Raw genomic sequence first — 20816 nt, forward strand, 5'->3', positions numbered from 1 at the left:
AAGGTCTGCTAGGTGAAGAAATAGCCAGAGGGCTGAGATAACCTGAGAGCAAGCAAGTTCTTTGGGAGGGCTGGAAACTGGAGAAGGAAGAGCCTGTGTTGAATTGATTTAGAGGCAGTAAAGACCTCAGTTTAGCCTGTGAATCACATCTTTTTGTGTTTGCTATGGCTTAGCAAAACATAAGATTGTATTCTGGCTGCTTCTGTGTTTTATGTTAAACATGCAATTAAGAGGTCTGAGTAAGAATCAGTGGGCTCTGCAGAAGTAAGCAAGTTGGTGCAAGTCAAGTCTACAGAGTTGGAAACTCCAGTACAAAGGTTGGAGGAAAGAGCAGGGCAGCACAGACTGAAGACTGAAGCCCATGTTCGTATGATCTTCCAGGCAGGGGTGCCACTGACTCTCCTGGAGGTTGGCCAGGCTGCTTTAGCACCTTCTGAAAGCTGGGACATGAAAGCTGTCAAGGAACACAGTTCACAGCTTGCTGGTGATGGTGCTGTGCTGGGTGTTGGGAGACCCCAGCCAGCTGCTTTTGGCTTGGAGCTGGGTATGGGGTGGGAAATCTTGTCACGGGTGCTAAAGAAATACTGTCCAACGTGATAGTTTACAAAATCTGGCTGTAAATGTTACACTGATCCCCATTGCCCTCTGATGCAAGTGGGATAGAAAGGAGCAGGGATGGAGGAGCATCTACAACCCCAGAGCAGCAGTGGATGGGCTCCCTGGATCTCCAGGCATGCAGTGAAGGTGGCAGCAGATGATGTCCCATTGGGGTGAATGTCCCCCTCTAAAATCTGCAGAGATATGTGGGGGCAGGAAGCTGCGTTTGAGGGGCAGGGGCCAGCTGGGCAGCCTCCACTGCTGCCTCTGATCTGCAGCCTCTTTGCCCAAGAGCTAGCAAAGGCTACTTCTCTGCATGCCTTGGGGGGTGAGCCTGGCTTGCTAGGCCCTTCCCTGCAAATTAGGCTGGTGGCTTTGCCAGAAATGACATCATTTGTTAGGCAGATTTCTTCATTAGGAAGCTTTCTGATCTCAGACATGAGCACACAGAAACCCTCCCCCCCTCAAGCACTGGGAGAGCTGAGCTGCCTTGCCAGTCTCTGCACTTTGCTTATTTATCATTCATGGCATCATGTTTGTTTTATGACAAATGAACTTAATTATGATTTTCACAGTGGAATACGCAGGAAAATACCCAGGATAACCATAGCTGTAGGTACAGAAAATCAAACTTAATTTAGAAAGGATTTACAAGAGCAGGTCTAAGCAGCTGAAGAATTGAATAAACCCAATAAAAAGACTCAGCTATATATAATTCTTCATGCTGGAACAATAGCCTCATGAGATAGGATGGTGCTCAGATTCTGCATTAAACTTTTTTCTCCTCTGCTTAATGCTGAACCAAACCACTATCATTATTTGTTGCTGAAAGTGCATTCAGGCATTGGGAATATTCCCCCTCTCCCACCCCCCAGAGTGTTGCATAGTGAAGGAAGGTAGGAATTGCTGATCATTTATTAATGCTCTGCTCCATTGTGGTCTTAATCTCAAACAGATGGGCCAGGATGCTCTGGCTAAAATTCCATGTGAGCTTGCTGACTTGCACAGAGCTTTGTTTTTCAAGGACGGTGATGAAGAGACTGGGCCAGAGCACTGAGTGTGATGCTCATCCAGAAATGTGATCCCAGAAATTTTAGAGGCTGAGAATGAATCACTTCATCTTGGGAGAGAAAGGGTTATGCATGTAGGTGTGCATGCAGGCCTTTGGATGTCCTTTGCAGAATAGTTTGGTTTTGATTTTCCAATATGGTATCAAGGCCACGGAGATGATCAGGGGGCTGAATCACCTTTCCTGTGAAGACAGGCTGAGAGAGTTGAGGTTGTTCAGTCTGGAGAAGAGAAGGGTCTGGGGAGACTTTATAGTGGCCTGAAAGGGCTACAGAAAAGTAGGGGAGGGGCTTTTTACCGGGCTTGTAGTGAGAGGACAAGGGGTAATGGATTAACACTCGAAGAAGGGAGATTAGGTTAGACATCTAGGATGAAATTCTTTCCAGTGAGGGTGGTGAGACACTGGCCCAGGTTGCCCAGGGAAACTGTGGCTGCCCCATCCCTGGCAGTGTTGAAGGGCAGGTTGGATGGGGCTTGGAGCAGCCTGGTCTGGTGGGAGGTGTCCCTGCCCCTGCAGAGGAGTTGGAACTAGATGATCTGTAAGGTCCCTTCCAACCCAAAGCAGTCTGTGACTCTAAGATTTATTGGGTGCCTGTGCTTAAGAGGGAACCTCCTTGCTTGACCCTGACAATGCTGCCTGCTTCCAATTTCCACCTCATTTCTGACCCTTGGCGATATCTCATGATACCAGAGTCAAAATTAAGATGATTGAACCAGGCTGAATAATGCTTCAGAAACAAACCTGCTGCTATCAGTGCATTTTCATGCTACTCCAGCCAAACGAAATCTTTGCACTGCCCTAAAATTCATTTTGGTGTGTAGAAACATCATTAGAGAGTGGCTTGAAGAGCATAACATTAAAGAAGAAAATAGAAGAGCCTTCCCAGAGCGTGGCACCAGGCATCCTGGACTCTCCAGGAGATTTAGTGTCAGGGTATGGAGAGTGTTCCTTAGGAGAATAGAGACAGTAATTTGTTCAGTCTAGCAAAATGAGAGCTGCAAGAAAATTACTGCTTCCCATAAATATTTTCACGGGGCAAAAGCTGATGCTGACAAAAGAAGTAATGGATCTAGGTTGGTGATGAATAAATTTATACTGGAAATTTAGGACACTGCTAAACACCAGAGAAGTCATGTTGTGAAATGGTTTTCTAAGGGGTGTAAGGTGTCAAAAGTAAAATTGCTTTATAAGACAGAGGTTGATATCCTGGTAAAGGCCCTGTGACAGTGTTTTAACCACTGGGGCAAGGGATGGCTCTGCCTCGTGATCCAAACATTTCCCACTTCCAGCTTTACATTTTTTTGACAACCTGCTCCTTTGCCTATGAAGTGTCCCTAAAATGCATCAGAAGAAGGTGGCAGCTGTGTGACTGGGCAGCTTGGCTCCAAAAGTATGTCTGCTTGGTTCAAAGGTGTTGTAGCTGGAGATAAACAGAACGGGTTTGTCTCATCTGATGACCCCAAAGAGTGCAGTTGAGAAGCAAGATCAGGGAGAATAAAGTCATGGTGGGGCTGGAGAGGGCAGGAGCTCACAGTGCATTGCCTTGCAGTGTGCAAGCCCTTCTCCCCTGCACATATGGGAGACGTTTACCCCACTTCCATAGGTTTATTTTTCAGGGCTGAAGTGCTGGTGAGCAGAAGAGACCTTCAGCTTTTTCCAAGGCTGGCAGCAAGCCTCAGATCTGAGGTATCCAGACTTGCTCTTTAGGTGTAGCATCAAGGCAGACAGTGTTTGAAGGTCTGCAACAGAGATCTCGCTCATATCTCAAATCCATAAGGGCTTTGTTTCTGTGTTGCCCTTGTTCTGCATGGCTTTGCAGGGGATGAGTGACAGAGGAGTACCACAGGACAGACCAGTTCCCATCTGGGTGTTTGTGTATTCTCCACTTTCTGAGCATGCATGATCCATTGAATTCACTAAGAGCATGTTCCTTCAACCTTCAAGCAACACTTTTGCATCCATGACAGCCTCTTGCTGAGCCTCAGCCCTGCTTGAAGTTTAGCATTCCTACTGTTGCATTTCCTCCCAGCTTCACCCTCTTGACATCTCCCTGCATCCCAAGCATGCTCCTCTGGCCATGGGACACAGCCCAACCTGCTAACTTTATTAAAGCCATCTCTGCTGCAATGAGGACCTCTGGGGCCTCAATCCCAGAGATGCTGGGAATGGATCAGAATTGGGAAACCTATACATTTTTAAAGCAAGAATCTGTATCTTCTGAAAGAGAAGTAAAGGAACTTGGGAGCCTCACATCAATTTAATTAGTATAAACTGTGCAAGAACTCAGACTGCACATCACCAGTCTTTTTAGGAGGGCTAAGTCATGTCAACCTCAAGCAGCCCTAAGGGGAGGAAACTGGAGCTGATCTTTGGTCAGGTTCAATCTCTGCCTGCTTTGTTGTCCTGCCCAAGAAGAGATCAGTGGCTTATACAAATGCCTGGGTTCTTCCTCCTATAACTGAATAAATCAATGGCAGCTGATGCTTATAGGGAGGGGCAGAGCAGCTGTAATGTGCAGGGAACAGGACATAACAGCTTATTTGACTGATCCAAGCACAAGGATGACACTGGGGGGAAGGCTCAGCCTTAAATCAGCACATTTCTGTCTTAAACTAATCCCCTCCCTGCCCAGTGTTTCCAGCTGCAGCTGTGTTAACCAGCAGCATCTCAGCCCTGCTGGTGGGGATGGCAGCACAGAGCAAAACCTCCTGCCTCCCTGCTCCTTCCAGCAGCAGCTCTGCTCCACACGGGGTCCTCGCCACTGACGTGGAGGAAAAAAAAATAGAATAAGCCTGGGGCTGCTGAACCTGTCACAGACTATCATCCAGCAAACTGGTGCACAGGACACTGCATGGCCATGTTGCCAGAAGGAGATGCCTTGGTCCAGGCAGCAGGACCTGTCCAACAGTTCATATGTTGACAATGGTCCTCAGTCTTTATGCACATATTGTTCCTCATGCCCTTTGCTGCTCCAGACTGGAAAAGCTCCTTCCCTGCAGAAAGGCAGATAAAATGCTTGAGTGATGCAGGGCTCCCGGCCATCACCTCCTCGTTCACTCCCAAACATCCTCTTCTTTGGGGCTGTGTGTGCATCTGAGAATAGCTCCTTGCCACAGCCTCCTTCGCAGGAACAGTTATTTATTCATAGGCACTGCATTTGCTCTGATACTCTTTCTGAATTCATTCTAAAAAGAGATTCGCCTTGTACCAGGCCCTTCCAGCAAAATGGAAGAGAAAAAAGCTCCTAGTGTTTTTTTTTACATGGCTAAAAATAGTGTCCCAGAAATGCAGATGGATAAACATGAGTGGGGAAGTGTAGGTCGAATGTAGTAACCTTCAGACTACATACAGACAGGTGTGTGTGTGTCTGTTCTAGCACTTCTAAAATTTCTTCTGTCTTTTCTAACCCATTTCATACTTCAGTCTCCGCTTGCTTCTTTACTTCTGGTGTTCTTTGCTCCCATCTCTTTAATCCCTCTGCATCCTTATTTAATTCTCAACTCTACCTCTCTCTCTCTCACACCACACATCAGTGTCCTTTTCCCCCTCTGCTTTGCACCCTGCTCCCATACACTCTGCCTTTTCCCTCTTTCCCAGTGCCTCTCCCCTTGCTTGGCACTGAACTCTTTTCCCTCTTCTCCCACTTGTCTCTGCATCCTTTTTACTTCCTACCTCAGCAGTTTCCTTATCATCATCACAAGCCAAAACATGCTGGGGTTGCTCTGCCCACGTAGCTCCTGGGGCAGGTGTGTGCCAAAGGCTTCTGGTACAGAGATGGCCAAAACCTATGTGGGAGGTTAAGAGCTGACTTGACAGCTGGCTGAAAGACACAGAGACTGGGTAAACTGGGCTGGGGGATGACGTGTGTTGCATCAAGGTGACCAGCTGTGGTTGGGATGGAAGAGCCATTTCTGTTCTCCTGCTCAAAGACTATTTGGCCTCGATCTGCAGCTTGGGTGAGACCCACCTGGAGATACCCTGAGACAGGTCCAGACAAGGGGTGGGGGCTCTTGATTCCCAAAAGCAGGGGCCTGACCCGAGTTGCCAGCACTGCCTTTGGCTTGGAAACTGGGATGGCAGCCCCAGGAGGTGTTTCATTGCATCCTGGGTGCAGAAAGATCCTGCTGGAATGGCTGTTGACACTTGTCATCTTGGTCAAAAGTCAGCATAACATCTTTATGCCTTTATCTGATGTATTTGAGTGGTCGAAAACACTAAAAATGAAGAGTCTGCCCATATGTTGTCAGTGCCTTACAGTGACAGACCTGAATGTTTATCCACATGAAGGCTCCTTCACACTGCAAAACAGTGTTAAATGGCTTCAGGGTGAATGCATGTTGAGCCACTAAGGCTATAAATAGCCTGTTGGAAATACTCTTCCTGCAGTCTGCCATCTTCAACTTCCCTCATTTCTCCTGTTTCCAGTTTTTCAGGGAGAAAAACCCTGGCTATTGTCTTTAAGCTGTTTCAGACTAGGCTGGAAGCTGTGTGGATCTCAGAAGCCTTTTTTGTATTATAGCCCCATGGCTCAAGTGGACATCTGCTGGCCTCACGGGCAGTGAGAGATGTAGCATCTGAGCCATGTGGCAGCTGGATGAGAAGGCATCAAATGCTATTTTAAAATTCCTCAAATTACTGTTTTCTTGTGGAAAGCCATAGCCTAATAAATTAGTTTTATTTAATCGCTGAAATACCGTTTTCCTCCTGGAAGAGGAGTTTGGTGGAAGAAGGGAGTGACTTGTGTATTTGAGCAAGCCCTGATTCTTCCTCTGTCCAGTCCTCTCTGTCCATCCTCAGCCCTGCACTGGCTTAATTCACAGAATCACACAATTGTCAAGGTTGGAAGGGACCTTTAGAGATAATCTAGTCCAAAGGACTAAAGGAGGATTACCTAGAGCACATCACTCAGGATGGCATCCAGGTGGGTTTTGAATGTCTCCAGAGAAGGGGACTCCACACCCTCCCTGGGCAGCAGTTTCGTGTTTCCAAAGGAATGTGCACTGTTCTAAAATTTAACATCAGGATTAAATGTTGATGGTGCTTTTTAGTAAAAGGGAAATGTTCTCTGCAGAGCCATACTCTAAAATTCTTGTCATCAATGGAGGGGAAAAGGACTTGGATTTTCCTTGTTTGCTTGGGCTAACAAAAATATTCATTGCCTGCACTGAAGTTACAGCATATTTTGTTCATTCTCTTCTGGAAAACGTGTAAGCAAGTTGCTGTGGGGAAGCAGCTTTAAACAGCAGCTGCTTTGAACGAGCTGGACCTGTTGGAAGTGGGGTGCACATTGCTTGTAGCACTCAGCAACTCAGTGCTGCCCATAGTGCTGGGGAAAGATAGGACATGATTAATCCACCACTCACATCACCTGGTTTTGGGAGCTATGGGGAATGGAAAGCCATGCAGGCAAAGATGGCTCTTACCCCCGCTGCACAATTCCTTCCAATACATGGGATTTTGGGACACTGATTTCTAATAATACTCAATAGGATGTTACTATAGCAACTATGTGATGTGGTGAATAATTTTCATGGGCTTAAATCCAAAACCCTGGGAGTTAAGATGGGTCTGAGCATGATCTAGGACTGCCTGTGAACTTTGGCAGTGTGGGTGCTATGCTGAAGGGGCTTTGACTTGGGAAGAAGATGAAAGATGCTTCTCTGAGTCTGAGGGGATCTGCAGCCTGTTAGGTTCAGCTGGAGTGGGGCAGGGGAACTGAAGGCCACCCTGCAGAGTCCCCCCCTTTCAGGAGGGACCTGAATGCACAGTGTTTCAGTTTGCTGTAAACCAGATCTGACATTTAGCTTCAGGTCAAATTAAATTGATTTGACCTAGAATGATTTTGTTGTTGTTGTTGTTTTTGTGTTTCACTTAAACATTTTTTGTAAATCTGTTACAGCTCAGTTCCGAGCCGAGTTGCTTCCCTTTGATGTTTTCTCTTGCCAAACTGAAGAGTCTCTTCTTTGCCCAGATTTCATCTGAAGTGCTAATATACAAGAGGCAAAACTTGGCTATTGACAGTGGTGTCAGATAAAACATATCTGGAAGCCCCTCCCAGGGCAGAGCTGGAGTTCATTCCCTGCTAAGGCCCATCCAAATGTGCTGTGATGAGAAGACAGCATGTGGGCACACCCTGTGCTCACTACTCCACTTCTCAACCCTTTTCTATCAAGAAATATACCTTGACATATAGCCTAATTTTGTGTCTTAACTTCAAGATATTGCTCTTTTTCCTCTCATCCTCTAAGACTGTGACTAATTTCCTCCCTTCACTTTTACTGGTACCTTGAGAGTATTTATAGACTGTGATCCTGCCCTCCCGCTCCCTTCCCCCTTCTGTACAATATAAATTTATCTCTGTTATTCTTTCCTCCAGACTGGTCCCAGGTGTCCTGCTCTTCAGTACTTATGCCACCAGCATCTGCAATAGCTTTTCTGCAGCTTTCCAGGCTTTTCCTAAATGAAGAAAATGAAATACAAGAATTTGTACCAGGGGACAAGCTACAGATAAATAGTGGGAGTCTCTTCTCCCTGCCCTGCCCATCCTTGTATGGGACCTTCTTTGTTTCACATTGCAGGGTTAGTCCATGAGGTCTTGTTTCTTTTGCTGTCTGTTCACAGGCCTCTTGTCTCCTTTCATGTCCTGTCTGGGTCATGCTCATTCACACTTGTACTGTGGGCTTCTGCCCAAGGGAAAAATGCTACATCCCTGGGCAGTGTCAGCTGCTGATGAATTTACACTACCCTGGTTGAGGTTTTTAATGCAATGTATGATTAGCCAGTATCTGATACTGCTTGTGAAGAGCTTGCTCCAGGACATCCTGGTGTCTTAATTCCCATGTTATCACTTTGTCCATTTGATTGATTTCCTGTACATATAAGTTGATTACCAGAGAGGACTGAATGCCATAAAACACAAGAGAAAGTGAAGTTTTCTACTGCTTTTCCTTTGCTTCCTAACACTAAGCTTATAGCCAAGAGGGCTATGAGATTTTTTTTTTTAGCACATGCTTGGTCTTAGCTAGTAGTTATGCTCTTACAAATGTCCTCTGGCTCATTCACTGTGGGATGCTCTCAAAATGGGCTTTTCCCAGAGGACACACTGCTTCACTTGCCCTGGAATATTCTGGAAGTTCCCTTCCATCTCTTTGGAAACACAGCAGGAAAAACTGCTTGTCCTATTTGTTTTTTGCTTTTTTTTTCTTTAGCCATGTTTATAATTTTGGCACAAGCTTGTAGGTGAATCAAGAATATCTGCAGATGTCCTGTCCAGGGCTTGAAGTTGCTTTCTTTTCAGATGAAGGACTGCTGGGTGCATCTGCTGGGATGGAAAGGTCCTTGTTCATGATCACAGCTGCAAACCTGACTGTCAGGTCTGTCAGACTGTCTTCCAAAAGTAGCTCATGCTAGAGCCTGAAGCAGGAGATCTGCTATAGTGGTCATGTGTTTATCCTGTCTCCCCAAGCAGGAGCACCTGGTAGCATTTGAAAGTTCCCTGTGTAACTACTCTTAAAAACCTTCAGAAGTTTAGGATCTAAACTTCCCTGGGCTGCATAGAGGGCTATTTTAATGCTTTCTGCCTCTTCTAAGGTCGAGATGGCATCAAAGTCAGAGATTTTCAGGTTTGGAGTCTTGGATGTTTCACTGGGGTAATGGATATCCTTTGGAGGAAAAGAGACCTCCCTGTGATTGAAAAGCTAAGTTTTCATTGCAGCTTTTAATAGAAATCTTCCAGCAGGTGTGGGTGAAGCAGTGGTGTGCAACAACTGCTGCCCAGGAACTGCTTCAGCAGCACCATCGGCACATGGGTGGGAGGGAGGTCAGGCAGAGGAGGAGAGCAGGAGGAGAGCTCTCCACTCCTGCCTTTCACTGCAGCTTCCACATTCCACAGCTTCCACAGCTGACCCTTCCTGTGTGGTAGAGACCCTGGGAAAGCTGCATGAGGCATCCTGATCTGGGTAATCATCCTCAGATTTTCACTTGTGAAGCCACACATCAGGCTGTGAGGCTGAGTGCAGAGAGAAGTGCCCGTCAGAGAGGTTGGTCCTGGCACTGCTGTCAGGCTGCTGCCCCCTTCCTGCTTTAATAACACCCAGTGATTCCAGCAAATGGTTGGTTTGAATCAAGGTTACTCTGCCACCACCTCAAAAGCTTTCTCTAGTGCAGCCTCTGCTGTCACTGAAGCTGCAGAAAACTGTGATTTAGCCACCAACTCTGGCTGCAGGGAGCTGGGTTCCCTTGCAAAAGGCAGAGGCATGACTTGGCCTTGGCTTTCCTCTGCTGTTCCAGAAAAATGGTGATTGGCAGCTGCCTGCCCTAGAGCAAAGCAGTTGGCCCCATCCTTACCCTCCTGGCTGCAGGAGGACAGAAGAGGGCCAGAGCCAAAGATACCCATGTCCCAGGTTTCCTTGTGGGGCTGCCTGCACAGTGAGAAGAAAGGGTGAGGAGAAATGTAGAGAAGGAAGAGGAGCTGCTTCTGTACTCCCAGCCTGTGGGTTATCTCCAGGAGTGAGGAGCTTGTGGGTGAAATCCAAGGTGTCTGTGAAAGATGCCCAAAGACAAGTCAGCCTGTTGACCAGGCCCCTGCTCACCACAGAGGTCTCACATCACCCTTGCAAGCCTTCAGGCTTTGCAAATGAAAGTAGATGGAGAGCTGCTGAGTAAGGACATAGCAGGACCTTCTCCTGGGCTTGCAGGGAGGGAGAATGTCCAACTAACTTGTGTTCCTTGAAAACTTAATTATGCCTCTGCTCAAAGTACAGACTTCAGCCTTGCTGGCTGCTCTACCAGTTTTGTGTATATTTTTGGTGTCACGTATTCACAGTCAGGAGATGGAGGGCTTTGGAGTTGTATCAGTTCTTCACTAGAGTGAAGGATGGAATAAGTCTCTAAAAACATCCTTCAGGGAAGTGAGATGTCTGGGAAGGGTTTTCCTGTCTCTGCTTGGAATGAACTCATCTTTCACAGGCAAAGAGACATAGTGGCAGGTAAATAAAGGAGAGACCTTGAAGACAAGGGCATTTATAGCATTAGTTATAGCACATATGGCCCCATCCTCCTTCAGCAGAAGCTGGAGCCTGCAGGTTGATGCTGATTTATGACTGCAGTGGCTCTGCCCCACATTCTGCACTACTTCTAATGGTTTAACTTTTAATACACTTTTGAAAACTTTGATTGGCTTTCAGATGCACCCTTGGTGTCCCCCCTTCTAGAAATAGAGGGAAATCACATAACATGCAAGTAAACCACATTAGTGCTTGGATCAGAGACTGCTGCCTCACCTCCCTCAGCAGAACCTCTGGGTTTTGCTTTTTAAAAAGTATTTTTTCTGATGCTGCTCGTATTTCCTGACTCCTCCTTGATGTTACATCTTCTGGGTCCTGCTTGGTGCTAACCAGGTTCTTTTCTCCTAATGTTTCTATTACTGCAGACAAAAGTGGTTATTTGGAGCCAGCACACACTGGTCCTCTGGTCTTCCTGGAGCAGGTCTTGCTGCCATGGGAAAACCTTGGGTGAAAAGAGAGTTAGATGGTGATTTTTGAGCTCTGTCTCTGCTGCATCAGCCTCACACTGCTGTGTCCTCTTTGACCTAGATTTTCCTGCTGTCTATTGGGCACTAGATCTGATCCTGATTTGTGGCTGGTAATGTCTTGTCTTCAGACTCTATTTATTGGCTCCCAGGGCCTTGCACTTCCTTCCCCACTGACAGTTTTATGCAGGTGTAACTCTAGTGCCTTTGGTGAAGTCACTCCTGATTTACCCCAGCCCTCAGTGCCTGACAGTTGGTTTTCTCCCTGAATTGCTGTGCCTGACACATCACTGTAGGTATTAGGCATTGTCATAAAATTAATTTTCCTCTCAAGAGCCCTCAGTGATTTCAGCTGAACTTATTGCAATTGTTGCTCTGTCTCCCTGGAAGATTCATGGTACTGAGGTAGCTTTGACCTTGGAGGAGGGGAAGTCAAGCCCAAGTGCAAGACAAATTTTATTTTTATTTTTTTTTTTCTGACTTTTTTCATAGCTGTGTTTCCATGAGAGGTGCTGGTCAGGTATGTGTGGCATAGAGAAAAACTCAGCAGTCTCTCCAAATGTGTCTTTCAGGAGAAACCCTTCTCCAGTGCTGGCTTTTATCTCCCTGGTGCTAAGCCTTCTCTCCCTGGATGTGGAAGAGCCTAAAGCTGTAGGGCAATGATTTCTGTCCTGGGTTTATCACAGCAGCAAAAGCAACTGGCACTGGCATTTCTCTCTTTTTCCAGGTTGAGTTTGAAACTGCAGCCATGTGGCTGTGGACTGTCTTACAGTAATTGTGCATAGCTGAATTGATAAGTAACTGGGACTCAGAAAAGGTGGGGCTGGATGTGCAGGAGCTGCCAGTGGCAGAGCCCTGGAATGGAGGCTGGGAGGGGAAGGAGGATGTTTATGCAGGGGGTATTGAAAGACAACCTGGTCTGAGTTTGGAGAGTGACTGACTGCTTTGTAGCAGTCTGGGGGTAAAAACAGTTGAAGTTCCTACACCACGTTTGCAATAGAATTTAGGCATTTTAGAACCTAATGACAAATAAGACTTAGCCAAACACATACAGATTTTGTGAGATACTTTGATGTCTAGTGCTCTAAAGGGAGTTGGGTCTCATTTCAAGTCATTTGAAAAGCATGATTTAGGTGCTAATTCACTTAGTGCCTGGAGTACTTCTGTTGTGAGGTGGTAGAGTTTGATCATTCTGGGGGAAAGGTGATTAGAGTGAAAGAATAATGAATTATTCTCATAATTCTCTTAATTATCCTTAGCAAAGTGCATTTGATAGCATTTTAGGCAGTATCTTAGTGTTGCTGAACCTTAACAACCAGTCATCTTACTCCTGTGGCAGGAGGGGAAAACCTGCTTTTTTTCCTGAATCAGCTTTTTCTTAAAACTTATAAATGATAGTTTTATCCCTTTCTGGAAATGAGGAGCTTCTGCTGCACCTGTACTTCTAGCAGGAGCATTTGCAAGTTTATGTACGTTTTAAAACATTTTTTGACTCCTCTACAAGCTCTTTTTTCAGTGTTCCTGATTTTTATGCTCTCTAGAGTACTGAGGAGGGCTGTCATGGACGTTATACTTGGGTTTTACTGCCAGGTCAAATTGGAGCTCTCTTGAGACCATTTATTGAAGCAGAAAAGCCTGGAGGGCATGTGGGGGTGGGAACTGCTGAATCATTTCCTATGGGTTCACTCTGCACACCAGCTGGTTGGTTTTGGGGGACCTGCTGAGCATTCCCTGTCAGATGCCATGAGCTCAGTGGATGTCCATGGGAAGTGAGGATATTCAGCATCACCAAACCAAGCTCCACTTCTCTCTTTGACTTGGTTTGGTATGGTGTGCACCATGACACCCACAGTGTCTATTCACCAGCAGAAAAAAGGTGGACCTTGGTATCTTTTTGGAGGGGTGCTGGCAGGGAGACCTGAACTGCTGTGGTGCAGAGTCTGTGACAAAAAAAATTATGCTGTTAATAGCCTGCCAGGATGGCATCCTGCATTCCCCAGTGGATCTGTCTTAATCTTATCAAAAGCTCATCAGTGTTTCCTACACATCCCTTTCCCACAGATGGCAGCTGAACCAGGGCTTGATCTGTGCCTGCTCAGTTTCTGGAAGAAACCAGAAGTTGGCTGGGGCAACAGAAGAAAGCCCCAGGCAGGATCTTGGGAGGCCATATAGAAGAATCACACTTGGGTGTAACATGATGGTGACCTGACACCAGCTGCTGGGTGGAGTGTCTCAACTAGGCAGTCCCCAGCCTGAAGCTCCCAGAAGTGTTAGGGCCTCCAGGGGTTGGATCCTGAGAACAATTTGTACCCCCCTCCAGTCTGTGCTTAATAGGAGGTGATGAGTGTGAAAGGATGCTCCTCCCCAGCAGCCAAGGTTTTCTGGGTGCTGGGATCCCAGCTGACCCCCACCCCCACATATATTTAGCACGTGGAGGGCTGAAATGGGGGAGCCCTGGAGCTGGAAGCTGCAATGTCTGCCTGCACTGGATAGCTGAAGTGCTGGGGCTGGAGGCTGTAGGAACCTGTATCTTCTGCAAATTGAACTGGAGGAGGGGGTTTACATGCATCAAAGCATATCATTAATTCATTAGGACTTGCTCTCTATCTGAGGCAGGAGGAATCGGAAGTCACTCCAATTAAGTCAGTGGAGTAACCAGAGTGTCAAGTGAATTAAGCCTATTTTTTCCACCCTGTCTTTTCCCCCTCCCACCTGTGCAGGGGACAGCACCTGCCTCTGCCTGGCAGCTTTATCCTCTGGCTGCTGCGGGATCTCAAGGGGGAGGATGAATAACTCTCCCAGCTGATGCACTGACTCACTCCTGTCCCCAGGAGCCAGGGCGCAGAGCTGCCAGCTGCTCGGAGGCAGCAGGGAGCAGCCTTCTTGCTGCTCTCAGTTTCCCCAACACTTCCAGGACCCACGCAGAGAACCAGGAGGAATCAATATTAGAAAAGGAGCGTGTATCCTTCTGGTTCATCCAGTTTTCTTATAGTATCTATTGTGCAAATGAATCCCACAGTGACCTTGGGAGGGTGGGCATCCATGTCAGCGAATGGGGTGACTTGCAGAGTTGTATCTTTCCCGCAGTTTGGGTCGGGAGAGTTCTGGTGGAAAAGAAGCTGCCCGCTTGTAAAAGGGGTTTGAAAATCCTGAGCTAAAACGCAGAGCTCCATCTCCTGGCAGCTGGGAGGAGCGGGCACTGCTGGCAGGGCTCCTGCAGGCAGCTCGCTGCTCTCTGCCTCTGACCTGTGGCACCTGGAGGTGGGACAGCTCGGGGCTGCCAGCTGGCTCTGGCTATTGAGAAAGGCTAATCCAGGGGAGATGGAGCTGATTTAGTGATGTTATCCACAGCACGCTGATGCCTGCACCTAGAATCATAGAATCTTAGGGGTTGGAAGGGACCTCGAAAGATCATCTAGTCCAACCCCCCCGCAGAGCAGGGTCACCCAGAGCACATCACACAGGAAGGCGTCCAGGCGGGTTTTGAATGTCTCCAGTGAAGGAGACTCCACAACCTCTCTGGGCAGCCTGTTCCAGGGCTCTGTCACTCTCACAGTAAAAAAAATTTTTCTGATATTCACCTTAAACCTCCTATGCTCCAATTTGTATCCATTACTCCTTGTCCTATCACTGGTCATCACTGAAAAAAGCTTAACTCCATCTTCTTGACACTCACCCTTTACGTATTTGTAAACATTGATGAGGTCACCCCTCAGTCTCCTTTTCTCCAAACTAAAGAGACCCAGCTCCCTCAGCCTTTCCTCATCAGGGAGATGTTCCACTCCCTTAATCATCTTTGTGGCTCTGCACTGGACTCTTTCCAGCAGTTCCCTGTCCTTCTTGAACTGAGGGGCCCAGAACTGGACACAATATTCCAGATGTGGCCTCACCAAGGCAGAATAGAGGGGGAGGAGAACCTCTCTTGACCTACTAACCACACCCTTTCTAATACACCCCAGGATGCCATTGGCCTTCTTATCCACAAGGGCACATTGCTGGCTCATGGTCATCCTCCTGTCTACCATGACCCCCAGATCCCTTTCACCTACACTGCTCTCCAGCAGGTCAGCCCCCAACCTGTACTGGTGCATGACATTTTCTCTTCCCCAAATGCAAAACTCTACACTTGCCCTTGTTGAACTTCATCAGGGTTTTCCCCGCCCAAGTCTCCAGCCTGTCTAGGTCTCTCTTGGCATGAGAGGTCTCAGAAGTTTAGGTTTCAAGTTCCACTTGACACTCTTCAGTCCTTTTGAGGTTTGCCTAGATGTTCAAGTGTCTTGGGTTATCCAGCTCATGGAGAAAGGTCTTGTAAAATTGAGAGCATGGCTCCCAAGTGGTACACTCAAATATCCCTGGAGATATGTGGCCTACTTTGGAGCACTGTGTGGTTTGTCATGGGGCTGAGAGATGCCTCAGTCCCTCATGCAAGCTGCCCTTGCCACTGCTGGGAGTGGTGCCAGCAAAGGATGTTTGGAAATCTGTGGAGCTTTCCTGAGGTTTGAGTTGGTCTTGAAATTGAGCAGAGAGGAAGAAATAGCTTGGTCTGGATCTAAGAAGACAGAGTGTGCTTTGAATTTGGTGGTAGACTTGAGACTGAAGGTCCATGTGGGTACTGTGATGAGATGTGGAAAAGTGACAAAATGCTGAACATCTGTGTAAAGCTGCATAAGGCTACAGATGAGAACATAGTAAGGCAATATAATATGAGTTTTTAAAAGGAAGGTAACTGAGCTGGGAAACTAAAAAGAAACATTGAGACATCATGTATTAGGGTCAAAATAATAGGAAAAAAGTATTTCCTTTTTTGAGGATTTTAGGAATCAGAAGAAGCCAAGGTCAAGCACAGGCTTGTTACTGGCTGATGGCAAAATTGTACATTTGGCACAGAGAAGGCAGGACTGTCTAACAGCTCCTTATTGTGTATTTGGATGAAAGCAGGAAGATGTATCTGTCTGATGGTCATGGATGAATGATAAGAACAAAGGAGAGGCTGGAATGTAAGCTGCTGATATGTGGCTGGGAGACAGGGTCTGTACTGGCAATCAGAGAGGTCTCAGGCTATGGCTTGATCTCCAGATATAGATACTTAAGTGGTGACAAGGTCTGGGCAATGGAACTCTCCTGCATCACTATCAGGTGTGATGGGAGGCTATGATGGCTCCTGGGCTTTAGACAGCCAGCCTTGCTATGCAGTCAGCCTTTCTAGGGGAGGGGAGAGAGTAATTATAAAATAAAAAGCTTGGCAAAGTGCTCAGCCACTTCCTTGAGCCTTTAAGACAATATAGGGTATCTTTTTAAGAGCCAGGCTTTAGTGAATGCTGAAGGTAAGTCACTGCATATCCCTGAGCTCTGTGGTGCCTCCAGGGTCTTGGATCAGAGCAAAGTTGCTCTGCTGGAAAATACTTGCCCCTTAGTCTTGACCTCTTTGTTGTCTGAAATATCTGGGTGACACCTAAGTGGTACTGGGACCTGGGAGAGACATGTAGTCTGAGAGACCCTCTAGGATCATTTGGGGCCAGTCAAGCAAATGCACTCCTCTTGTTGATGGGACTTTGCTCATTATTATCTCTAGTCCATAAATTACCGAAGGTCAGGGACTGTCCAAACAGGACAAGGTGGACCTTTTCACCAGGAGACTGTGATCTGTATGGACAAGGGGGAGAGCTGAGGAGACCCTTCTCCCGGGAGCTAGCTAGCAGCCCTGAAGCACTAGGGTAGCTGGAAGTGACTCCTGAGGGTCAGTATCCAAAGCAAAAGTCGGAGCCAACTATTGAAAAGACTTACAGGAATTTGCTGGAAGCAGCTTGCTCACACTGTGCTGCTTTTGTCTGAAAAGGTCACTGAAACCTTGATTCCTCCAGTTGCAACCAAAAAGCCGTCTTCTTCTCAGTGTATCTCCAGGCTGTAAAAATAGCATAATCTAATTAAAGGTTAGTCCCCCCTCTCCTCTTCTGAAAAATTAATAATCCTGACTAAATCACTGACACACAATAAATACCAAACCTGGTGTTATGGGGTTGACAACTGTTCTGCAGAACTGAAATTTCATGTCCTTCTATGTCAGTCTATCTGCCATTGAAGGTCACCAGAGTTGCAGGTGAAGATTAAGAATCATAGAATCTTTTTAGTTGGGAAAGATTGGTATGATCATCAAGCCCAACTGCTAACCCAGTATTGCCTAGTCCACCACTAAACCATGTCCCTAAGCATCACGTCTCCAAAGAAAGGCAGGTTAAGGTGCAAACAGGTTACTGAAAATTTAACATGATATTCTGAAGGGGTCAACTTCAAGAAGACTAAGCATACTCTAGTTGGGGAAAAAAAAAAAAAAATTAGTTTTATTTAAATTAGCTCCTTTCCTTCTCTGTTATCCGCAGTTAACTTTTATTTCCCCTTCCAGTGTGCTGCAGCAGTTCAGCTTGCATTGATCCTACTTGGGCTTCAGCTGCTTTTCTTAAATTAAGAGTTACTCTGTGTGGAACCAATGATTTGTAAATGATTTCCTGTGTCAATTGCTAAATAGCTCTAAGTGCCCTAGGAGAGGATTTCTGGAGCATGCACTTACTTATTCTGAGGCAACAAAACAGTAATTTTCAATTTATTTTTTTTCTTCCTTTACAGTTGATGAAAACACATGTAACTTGCTGAGCTTCTCAGCTGTGCTCAAAATGATTGAATCAGAACCATTACTTTTTAGCTGGTCTCAGGAAGTAAAATTATTTCCCCGAGGGCTCGTATTACAATACAAGAAAGCATGACTGCTCCTCTCAGGCCCTGAATAGCTTTGCTTTACCTGAATTGGCAGGCAAGTTTTTGGGCACATTTGAGGGAAATCCAGACTGAAAAAAAATGATCCCTTTGTAACAAGGGTAAATTCAGACCTGATACTGCCATCCGTTTCCAGTGCTATTCAAGGCTTCTCCTTCCCACGGATATTGAACTAAATAAACTTCAAGTCAGAGAGGGCACTGCTTAATCACTAGGCTCTGAATACACCATTCTTCAGCAAAAATCTGCTCAGCTATTATAGGTTTCCATGTCCTTAATAGCCTGCCTAATAGCTGATAGATTCACGCTTCCTAAATAAGAGGCAGTTTTACCAATGGCTTTAAATCATTCCCTGTGGAAACAGCGAGTTGCAGTAAATCCTGGTAATGAGGCAATTTCAGCTGTCTTCAGTGTTTTTGACTCTGCAGTTGCCTTGAGACTTGGGATCCTTCCCTGTCCTGTTAATGGGAACCCTCTCTCTGCTTGCACATGCACATGGATGTCCTCACACACCTTGTAACTCTTTGTCTTCCTCCTGATCCCCAGTGAGAGACACATTTTCTGGTTGTGTTGCTATTTGCAAAACCACTGCAGGAAGAAAAACAAAAAAAGGTTTATGATCTTCATTGAGTCCATTTTAAATCAGCTCTTGTGTGAAAATCTGCTACAGCACTGATTTTGTACTATTTGAAAATGTGATGCTTCTGTTGATGACTATTTCAGGGTTATTTTTTTCTTTCTGCTGATGAATAACATGAAGAATAGAATGGTGTTTACCCAGGCTCTCTTTATCATGGTGGCTCTTCTGTGAGTCCTCCTGGCTTGCTATAACTCCTGTTAGGAGGCACCTGACACAAATGCATTAGAAAAGCTTTCACTGCCCTATTGATCAGCATTACTAAGTGCTGCAAATGCATATGCATCTGGCTCACATGTACTGTGGACAAAGCAGAAATGAAAGCTGCAAACAGCATCCGTGAATATGGGTTTGACTGAGACTTCCATCTCCTTTGACTGTGTTTGTGCTCCCTCTTTACCAGCAATAGTGGGATCTTTGTAGAAATGGATTTTTGCTCACTGATGGTGTTGTGGTGGTGTATGTTTCATGAGCCCTCAGAGCAGAAAGTATTTCACAGCCATCTTGGGCTGGTCCAAACCACTCAGAATCAATGTTTTTTCTAGTGAGTTCCCTGGGCTTTGGATGGGGTCCAGCAGGCACCGAGGAATCATCTTATGAAGGGGCAGCCCTGAAACCCCATGATTTAGACAGCCAGTCACACAGCACAAACAGTAAATTACAAACAGCAGATACTGGCAGCAACAGGCATGAAAAGTCTGTAGTCAGCAATTCACAGCCTGAAATATGTTGGCATAAACAGATAATTCCAGCTAACCAACACATTTGAGAAAATCCAAGCCTGTTTATGGATAATTTTCAAAAAGGCAAGTTCAGCGAGAAAACTGTTTGCAAGAAGAAGAACACTTTTTGCTTACTGATAATTCAGGAATATTTTGTGGGTATGAGCTGTCCTTGTGAGGCACTGGATGACCTCAGGTAGGACCTGGTGTGGGTGCTGGGCAGCCCAGCTTAGGCCTTATTCTGCTTTGGTTTCACTGTGGTTTTCCCCTTAGGCTCCGTTCTCACATACCTTTGCTGGTCAAACACAGTCGTTTGGAGCAGTGAGGATGAGAGCTGCCTGCAGTGAGCTGCCTGCAAGACAAAAGGGTCTTGCAGCCCTGAGTGAGCTGGCAGAAAAACAGAAGGTGAAACTTGGAGTAGATGAATATAAAGTTACATTGAGAGAGAGGGGAAAAAAGTCCCAAATTCACACGCGTAGGAAAAATCCCCACAGTGACCCTCACCACTCTGAAACAAGATCTTGCCTTGATCATAAGTATTTCTATGAAGTGTTCTCTGCAGTTCTCTGTACCAGTGAGAAGAGCAAACTGAAGGCTGAAAATTACTGGGAATGGTGACGATGAAAATTTTTCACCTGCTAGCGACACCACCCCTTGCTCTGAGCTCTCCTGTGGCAAAGGCAACTGCCACAGATCCCTGGCCATGGGCTCTGGGGGCCCTGGGGTTGGAGCTGCTGTCAGCACAGTGTGTGCAGTAGCAGATCTGTGGTGAGGGCTGCTGGGGAACCAGCAGCATCCAAAGTCGGTGAGGATGGACACAGAGGAGGAGGTGGGAGCCTAAGTGGGCTGAAAAGCAAAGTGTGGCACTTCTGGGTTGCTTTTTCCCAATGCCACCAGGTTTTCCCGTGTAAAAGGAGGAGCATGCTATTCCCACCCCAAAGGTGGCCCAGGGCAGAGAAGCTGCTTGCAAGCCATCATAGCACTGAGTGAGGCAATGATACGGGTGAGGGAAATGGTCATTCTGCCTTCGTGCAGGGCTTGGGTTGTGCACATCAGATCCAGCAAGGTTGTGCAGTAAAATAAAGCCTGCAGCTACGTGGTGAATGGTGTTAAGGGGAAAAATATTGCTTGAGGGCTCACTAAATGAGATGCTTGTGCCTCATGCATAGAGAGGGCTGTGGGGAAAAAATAGTTGAGGTAATATTCAGAGATGGTATCATTATGTATGTGCAAGGAGAGAGAAATTGACCAAGTGCAAGTAGCTCAGGAGTTTCCATGCTGAGATTTCCCAGCTTCTAGATTTGCAGCTGCAGCAACATCCCTTTAACATTCCTGTTAAGTTTACATTGTGCTTGGTAGCCCAGGACAATGGCATATGTGGAGCAGGTCAGGAGCTCCACATCCTTTGCAGGGGGATGAGCAGAGGTTGGAGAAAGCTGGGCAGCCTCTGCCTTGCAGCATGCACCAGCACACAAGCAGTTAACATGCTCTGCC

At 46.5% G+C, this 20816-nt stretch overlaps 1 protein-coding gene across 1 annotated transcript in view; it reads left to right on the plus strand.

Moving 5' to 3' along the window:
* RTN1 (reticulon 1) overlaps positions 1-20816 on the plus strand; it is a 121562-nt gene that overhangs the window by 46129 nt on the left and 54617 nt on the right. The window lies entirely within an intron of this gene.

This window comes from Apus apus, chromosome 5, assembly GCF_020740795.1.
Source record: "Apus apus isolate bApuApu2 chromosome 5, bApuApu2.pri.cur, whole genome shotgun sequence".
NCBI classification, from domain to species: Eukaryota; Metazoa; Chordata; class Aves; order Apodiformes; family Apodidae; genus Apus; species Apus apus.